Source organism: Amblyomma mixtum, chromosome 1 (genome assembly GCF_055824585.1).
Source record: "Amblyomma mixtum isolate Tamu chromosome 1, ASM5582458v1, whole genome shotgun sequence".
NCBI lineage: Eukaryota > Metazoa > Arthropoda > Arachnida > Ixodida > Ixodidae > Amblyomma > Amblyomma mixtum.
In genome coordinates, this window is record NC_143012.1 from 32940936 (window position 1) to 32949921 (window position 8986).

The window sequence follows — 8986 nt, forward strand, 5'->3', positions numbered from 1 at the left end:
GCGTGAGACTTGTAGTGTTGTTGCTTTGAGCAGGGTAAAAGTGTGAGTACTGCGCTGGTTGGATTGAACCCACATGCCTAAAATTCTTATTGTTGTCTTTTCGGGTATGGGTGTCCCGTCAAGGTAGACGTTGAGTTTTAGGTCCTCGTTGGTTGGGACGGTCCGGTTTTGCTTGCCTCTCCAGACTCTCAGCAGTTCCGATTTCTCGGTCGAGCATGCGAGTCCTCTTTCTGCGAGGTATTGCTCTACACAAGAGGCCGCTTGCTGTAGCCTTTCTTCCTTCTCTCCGAGACAACCCGTGTTTGTCCAGACTGTTATATCGTCAGCATACATTGCATGCCTGATGCCTTCGATGTTCTCTAGTTTTCGAGCTAGGCCTATCATAGCTATGTTGAAAAGTAAGGGGGAGATAACTGACCCTTGGGGTGTTCCCTTATTTGGAGTGCGAAGCAAGAAATTAAGAGACGAAGAGGGGCCGTTGTGGAGGTCTCCGGTATAATTTCGACCACCTGGGGATATTTGACGTGCACTGACATGGCTTAGCACACGGGCGCCTTTTGCGTTCCGCCTCCATCGAAACGCGGCCGTCGCGGCCGGGATCGACCCCGGGTACTCCGGCTCAGTAGCCGAGCTGTTGTTGTTGTTGTTGTGACTGAGAGAAGTATGAAAAGGAAATTGCACGGGCCTGCTACTGGCTCTAGCCAAGCCACCACCGCTGCCACGTGCAGATAGAGGAGAATTAAAAGATCAGAGGAAAGAGAAAAAAGGAAAGACAAGACGCGCGTCACAGCAACAACTGCGTCCGCCGGAGCGGTTGCTGCTAAAAAAATAGGTAAGCGGCCGAAGCCGCGCTCGCCGAAGCGAGAACAGATACTCCTCACAGTAGCCGAGCGCCCTGACGTGGCTCATTTATATTTCCTGCTGATAGTAAATTGTGTAGCCGCGCTAACATCTAATGCTTGTTTAAATATAGTTTGTGGTTTCTGGCATCTTTGTGGTTTTCTGGCAATAACAATGTATCTAGCAATAAACTCACAATGTACAAAAAGTAGTATGTCGCAGTATATTCAATTATGGGCGGTGAAAACAATGAAAAAAGCAAAAAATGGATACAAAAATTTGTGGAAAAAAAACAGCTCTAAGGTGATTTCGATCCGTCGTCCTTCAGGGAACGCGGGTTGCCGACTTGCATCCTTTGAACAAGTCAGCAACAAGCAATGTGTTCTACGTAAATTGACCGGATAATTTTTTGCAAAAAAAGGCACTAGGTCCGAATGTATCGGTTCGGCTACCCCATGCGCCCATTCACAGGTGCCTACCCACTACTGCAGAGCGCGGGAGCTTTTGCCTGCTGCGTTTCCGCCCTGGGCCGGTTCGCTCCTCCTTAGGCGACCTGGCCACCACCGGGTTCCCCTGGGGTCACCATATCGACGTCCAGCTTAGCGCGGACACCCGATCAACATAGGTCAACATGGGGCAGAACTCCCAGCCTCAACCCGTCCTCTAGCACCGGCCTCCAAGCAGCTGGATTACAGGGGCACGCCACAACCACCTTTTTTTTTTATTTATTGCCTGACTTCGGCAAGAACCACAGTACACAAATACACTTACAGAGCGCAATGAGCAATAATTAACAACCCTATCCGCCCGGGGGTGCGTGGCTTCATCATATTAAAACTCCTTAAGCGTCACCAAAGGCTCGACTCTTTCGAGCCACTCGGGAGCTTCAGGAGCAAGTTTCTGAACTTCTATATACTTATGCATGCAACCACAACCACAACCACCGGCGAGGACGGCTTTCGAATTGCGGAACTTTAACTCCACTAAAAACAATGCTCGATAATTTTTCTTTTATTCTTGCGGCGATAACTAGGCCAAATGCAGCGTAAAGAGTGTTTTCTGAACGGCGGACGCGTGGCCATGATTTCTGATATAACCTGTCTGGTATGCAAATACCACACAATGAAGCAGGTAATGCGGGCGCCCTCTGTGCAATTTAATACAAATTTCAAGCGAGGTACAGCAAAGACTCCGTGATCTGTGCATGCGTCTCCCACGTGCTAAATCTTGGAGGCAATGACGGGCTTGTTTTCGAGCCGAGCTTGTGTGAAGCAGTGTGTCGCGCACATATGTTTTTAACGTGATGGTCGCTTATTTAGTGCTTATTGTTCAGCAGAGCGTTAAGTCGGCCTAAGTGGGTCATTATTACATGAAAAATTGCCGCGAGTAAAAGGGAAGCAACGAAGACTGACAACTGGCGTTCTCTTCCTGCCTACGCCCTTTTTCGGGCACCCACGGCCCTTTCTTCTCTGTGACCTCTCCCCCTGAGCTAGGCCTACTCCGACGGACGCTTCCGCCACCAACGCCATCATGGAGGTGCAGGAGCAGGGAGAGGTTCTTAACCCCAACGACTACGACCCAAGGGACTGGACGCACATTCTTAGTGTGCCTGCTCGCTCCAAGGACGTCCTTTCAACAACCCGACGCCAGGAGGGCGCAGCTTCTGCTACCGGTACCGCCAAGTCTCCATGCCTTGAAAAGTCAGCGCACCTGCAAGCAACGCGCACAGCTGCGCAGCGTTCGCGGCAGCAGCCACCGCTTCCTGCTGCAGATTACAAGATCGTTTTTAGATCACGAGGCGGGCTGCAGCTGGACCTGCTTCCACCCCGACAACTACGAGAGGCCATCCTCCAAGCGGCGTCCCAGCTTAAGGAGCCAGCGCGTACCCAAATCAGGGTACACCCGGTCAACAACACCTGCACCGTAAGCACGCCCCTAAAGGATGACGCGCTCGCTCTGGTTCGGGTGAACACCATCACACACCAAGGCAAGGAATTCGCCGTAGCACCTTACATAGCCCCGCCGGACGGAGCAGTACGCGGAGTCATCTCCAATGCTTATTGGAATGAGACCCCGTCAGAGCTCCTGCAAGACCTGCTCACCGGCAACCCAGACGCCCTCATCGTGGACGCCCGCCGAATGGGCTCCACACGTTCCATCTTAATAACTTTCCGGGCTGGACCTGTCCCACGCGCCGTCATTTATGGAGGAGCCCTCCACAGGTGCACACCCTATCGAGGGCATATAGACGCCTGCACTAACTGCCGCGTCCCTGGTCACCGGGCAGACGTGTGTGTCCACCCAAGATCCCATAAGTGCCCCCGCTGTGGGCAGTCCCACCCAAAGGAAGATGTGCCGTCATGCACCCCCAGCTGCATTCTCTGCGGAGGCCCTCATATGACCGGCACCGGGAACTGCAAGGGACGGGGCCGCAAACTAGCGTCCCCGAAGAACGCTCTCTCTCCTCCGGGTACATCGCGGCTTTCCCGCTGCGATCAACCAGGCACAGCCAGCAGACGCAGCTCGACGGCTTCCCGGTCGCCTTCTACAAGCCGGCAGAATGGCAGCAAGAACGCCACGCGTCTCACCTGGGCAGACCGCGTTTCCGGCAAAACCACCCGTCAACCCCCACCACCCCAGTCCTCCCAGGCAGACCCGAGAGACCAGGAATTCAAGGCCTTGCGTGACGAGGTAAGCCGCCTTTCCTCTCTCCTAAGCACCCCCGCCCCCTCCATGCCCCCTCAACCCGCACCCCCTGTCATTAATTCGAGCTCATCATCCACAGACACTTCGAGCACCCCTCCTGCAAAGAAACAGCGCACCACAGACGCCACACCCCCTCCCGTGCCCCCAGAAATAGACGCTAAATTAGCAGCACTCGAAGCAAAATTTGACCATAAACTAAAGGAGCTAGACGCCCGCCTCGAGGCCAGATTCAATCACCTTGCCGCCGCCCTCACCGAAAAACTTGAGCAGCGCATGGACGCTATGCTTACCAAGATGATGGAGCTCTTGGAGCATAATCTTACCCATCGCTTCACCCAACTTCAAACCCCCTCCACTCCCCCCATCCTACCTCCACAAGCACAAAACACCTTCCCTGAGCCACACATACCAATTGACACCCGTCTTAATACCCTCCTCAATCCCCCCACCATCCAATATGGCGGGGGGGAACACTAATTATCTCCCCATTATAACTTGGAACTGCCGCGGCTTCCGGGCAAAGCGCGCACCTCTGCAACTTCTCCTTCCCACCATCACACCCACGCCCCACATACTTCTTCTCCAGGAGACTGCACACCGAGCAACCCTCCCCAGCTACACATCTACACACTCGGATACCACTAACACACCCAGGGCGTCCACACTCATCCACCGCAGCCTCACCTACAAAACTCATCACATTACGTCTGAGACGCCCTGCGTGATCACGGAAATTATACATCACACACATTCACTTCCTTCTATATTTATAGCAAACATATACCACCCCCCGTCCCTGCCGATGGCCCCGCTAGAATCACTTCTGCGAAAGCTACACCATCTAGCAGGGAAACATCCCCTACTCATCGGTGGGGACTTCAACAGTCAGCATACTGACTGGCGATACACAACCACGACACATCGAGGTCGCAGGCTCTGGCTGCTCCTGCAGAACCTCCAACTCACTGTGCACAACCCGTTTCAGACGCCTACGCGGATCGGCAACAGTGTCAGCATCGACACCAGTCCGGACCTGACGCTGAGCCGCTGTATCCGCGGCGTTACCTGGAACAGAACACAATATACACTGGGCAGTGATCATTACATTATACAAATCACTGTCCCATACAAACCACCCCGTCAAGCAAATATGACACACGAACTCATTAACTGGGATGCCTTTCGCGCTGCACGCACCGCCCTCCCAGACACTCCCATCGCAGACATCGATGCATGGGTGCAATCACTCAAGCATGACGTTCACCACAACACACGACACATTGAAACTACAACCGAAACACCGACCCTTGACACACGCCTAGCCCACCTCTGGGAGGCTTATCACAGCATCCTAGAACGCTGGAAAGGCAACAAACACAACAGAACGCTTAAAAAGCGGCTGGCCGCGCTGCAGACACAAATCCAACAGCACTCTGAGGAGCTCTGTCGATCCAACTGGGGACAGATATGTGACGGCATCGCCGGAAACCTGTCCAGCAAACGTGCATGGCAACTTCTCCGACACCTCATTGACCCCACACGCACCAAATCAGCAGCACAGCACCACGTGACACGCCTCACACATGAACACATTGACGATCCCGACACCCTTCTAGACACACTTCAAACCATGTACACATCTCCAGGCGGCCCCATACCTCTACCGCACTACACAGGACAAGCAAATCCAACACTCGACACCGACATCACGGAGACGGTAGTCAGAGCGGCCCTCCTGACTTTCCGCGCCAACTCCGCTCCTGGTGCAGACCAAATCACAAACTCCATGCTCCGTAATCTGGATGACCAATCGATCACCCACATTACGAAATACTTCAACCAGTGCTGGAGGGAGGGTAACCTCCCGCAGTCCTGGCGCCACGCGAAGGTAATATTTATACCAAAACCCAACAAACCACTCACCATTCAAAACCTTCGCCCGATTTCGCTAACCTCATGCCTTGGGAAGCTCCTCGAGCATGTTGTGTTAGCGAGACTCACAAGTCACATGGCGGACAACAATCTCTACCCGCATAGCATGGTGGGATTCCGCCCTCATCTATCCGCACAGGATGCCATGCTGCAACTCACACACGACCTTTTTGACCCGCTTCTTCCAGGTCACACCAAGGCAGTCTTAGCTTTGGATCTCTCCAAAGCTTTTGATCGCATTGAACATCAGGCGATCATGACTGCTCTATCCCCATTGAATGTGGGTGTGCGCACGTATGCCTACATTCAAGCATTCCTGACTGACCGCACGGCTGAGATACACTTCGGGCCTCTGTCTTCCACCTCCTACACACTTCAGAGTATCGGCACCCCTCAAGGGTCGGTCCTTTCCCCCTTTCTCTTTAACACAACCCTCATACCCCTCGCCCGGAAATTGGCAACTATTCCCCACCTCAAGCACACTCTTTATGCCGACGATATCACCCTGTGGACCACCCACGGCAGTGACGGCGACATAGAGAACACCTTACAGGAAGCAGCCACCCTCACCCAATTACGCACGGACCATCGGACTGTCTTGCTCCCCAGAGAAGTCCGAACTGCTCCTCATCCGGCCTAAGAACCACCGCTGTACCCGCTCCCCCATTGCCATTGAATTGAATGGTTACCCGGTACCTGAGGTTGGCACCCTCCGTGTATTGGGCTTGCACATCCAGAACGATGGCAAAAACACCACTACCCTCAAGAAACTTAAGCAGGTTGCAGGCGCGATATCGCACCTCATCCGCAGGGTTTCGGGACATCATAGAGGCATGAAGGAGCGCGACCTATGTCGCCTCATTCATGCCTTTGTCCTCAGCCGTGTACTGTACACTACCCCATACTTACAACTATCCAAACATGACATAAACGCTTTGGATGCTTTGATTCGCAAGGCATTCAAGGTAGCACTTCATCTTCCCCTCAACACACCCACAGACAGATTACTAGGCCTGGGCCTCCACAACACGATCGGGGAACTGGTGGAGGCCCACCGACAGGCCCAATACATCAGGCTCACAAAAACTTCCACAGGTCGGTATATCCTGGACTCCCTGGGAATCAAAATACCGGCCAATGACCCAACCCTTCTCGCCATCCCACGATCCCTTCACCGAGAGCTTCTCATCAGGCCGCTCCCGAGGAATATGCACCCGTCCCACCATGAGCAGCGCCGCAGAGCCCGTGCGAAGGCACTCCATCGAGCGTACGGCCCCCAGCCGGACGCCGTATGGGTGGACGCTGCCTGCACGGGTGATGAAGCGACAGCAGCTGCGATGGACTCCTCTTCATCCACCCTCCTCACACTACCTCTCCCTCCAGATACGTCCCCAGAGGCTGCAGAGGAAGCCGCCATTGCACTTGCTATAACCCGCACGGAAGCCCGGTATATTTTAACTGACTCTAAAACTGCGATTCTAAATTTTGCTCGAGGCCGAGTTCATGTCCCTGCTTTTGGCATACTGGACTCGCCCGATGCACCCCCGCCCCGCCAAGTGGAGCTGATATGGGTGCCTGCGCGCTCCGGGAATCCCGGAAACGAGGCCGCCAACCTTTTAGCCCGAGGTTCTTTAAACCGGGCTCAGGTGGCCTCGGATCGGGGATTCACGAAGGATCGCATGCACTCATTCAGTGAGCTGACCCAGGCATACAGAGCCTCTCGCCAGCTCTACCCCCCGCCCCACCCCTCCCTAGATAACAGACACGCAACACTCTGGCGCAGATTACAAACACATACTCTCCCCTCACCCCTTACCCTAACCCACTATCATCCCTCCTTCCCCACTCCTGCTTGCGCCCTATGCCCAGAACCCTTCGCTTCTTCCCTCCACATCATTTCCCTCTGCCCGGCGGACCCTCCCCCGCGGGACCTAGAGAACCTCAAGACCTGGGAGGACTGGGAGACCCTGCTGCATTCGGAGGACCCGGCCGTGCAGACCATCGCCACCAGCCGTGCTGCCAGTGTTATGGACCTCAGGAACATAAACACTTGAGTGCAGTGGGGTCGTGCGGGGACCCTGGGGCGTGCCCCGAATTCCTTTGTAAATAAAGTTTTCTCTCTCTCTCTCTTCCTGCTTGAGTTAAATTTTCGCTCGCGCTATAACTTTGCCGAATAATGGACCAGCCAGCACAACTTCAGGCTTTTTCAGAGTACATACTGGGTATTTCACCTGAGAGAGAGAGAGAACAAACTTTATTGTAAAAGGAATTCGGGGCACGCCCCAGGGTCCCCGCACGACCCCACTGCACTCAAGTGTTTGTGTTCCTAAGGCCCATAACACTGGCAGCCCGGCCGGTGGCGATGGTCTGCACGGCCGGGTCCTCCGAGCGCAGCAGGGTCTCCCAGTCCTCCCAGGTCTTGCGGTTCTCTAGGTCCCGCGGGGGAGTGTCCGCCGGGCAGAGGGAAAGGATGTGGAGGGAAGAGGCGAAGGGTTCTGGGCATAGGGCGCATGCCGGATTGGGGAAGGAGGGATTATAGTGGGCTAGGGTAAGGGGTGAGGGGAGAGTGTGTCTGTAGTCATCGCCAGAGTGTTGCTTGTTTGTTATCTAGGGAGGGGTGCGGCGCGGGGTGGTGGTGGTGAAAAACATTTATAGTGCAATAAATATTTACAGAGAGGTGATTGGGGTAGGCCCTATTGGCCCTTTCCCCTAACAATACTAGGTGGAGCCCCTATTCCGGGGCCCTATTGGCAAGCAACGCCGCCCGCGTCCGGTGAACCAAGGCCTTTTGGGTCTTTAGGTCCTGACAGCCGAGCAGGGCCGCCTCCCAGTCCTCTCTGGTGGGGTTGGGGTTGGGGGGGATAGATGGGTTGGATTGACACACCCAAACCATGTGGAAGGTGTCAGCCACCTCCCCACAGAACTGACACGTGCCATCAAAGGATGCGTCGAAATGTTTAAGTACCGCCGGGCACAGTACAGTGTTAGTATGAATTTTGATGAGGAGGCACTCGTCAGCGCGATCCAGTCCCTTACAAAGGGCCGGGTAGCGCCGGTGCTCCTCCTTGTAGTAATCGGTGATGTGTTTGAATGTAAGGGCCAGATTCTCTGATTGGGAGTAGGCTTCCAAGGACAAGGAGATAGCCCGGAGAGAGAGTGCGCGGGCGGCCTGATCGGCCTGTTCGTTTCCCTGTAGGCCCTGGTGACCGGGGGCCCAAATCAGGTTGCGTGGAGTTGGATCTTCGCATCGGCAGTTATATTCCAATATGCGCCAGGCAAGCGGGGGAGCCCAGCCCAACTCATAGTTCCGACAGGCCCCTCGCGAGTCGGTGACGATGTGTTTCGGCGCGGGGTAGAGCTGGCGTGAGGCTCTGTAGGCCTGCGTTAGCTCGCCAAATGAGTGCATGCGCTCCTTCATGAATCCCCGATCCGCTATAACTTTGCCGAATAACGGACCAGCCAGCACAACTTCAGGCTTTTTCAGAGTACATACCGGGACGTTGTTCAG

At 54.6% G+C, this 8986-nt stretch overlaps 1 non-coding gene across 1 annotated transcript; it reads right to left on the minus strand.

Moving 5' to 3' along the window:
• Window positions 1-1258: 1258 nt before the first annotated feature.
• On the minus strand, window positions 1259-1553 carry LOC149365966 (signal recognition particle RNA). The gene has a single exon (XR_016287764.1).
• Between the last annotated feature and the right edge of the window lie 7433 nt (window positions 1554-8986).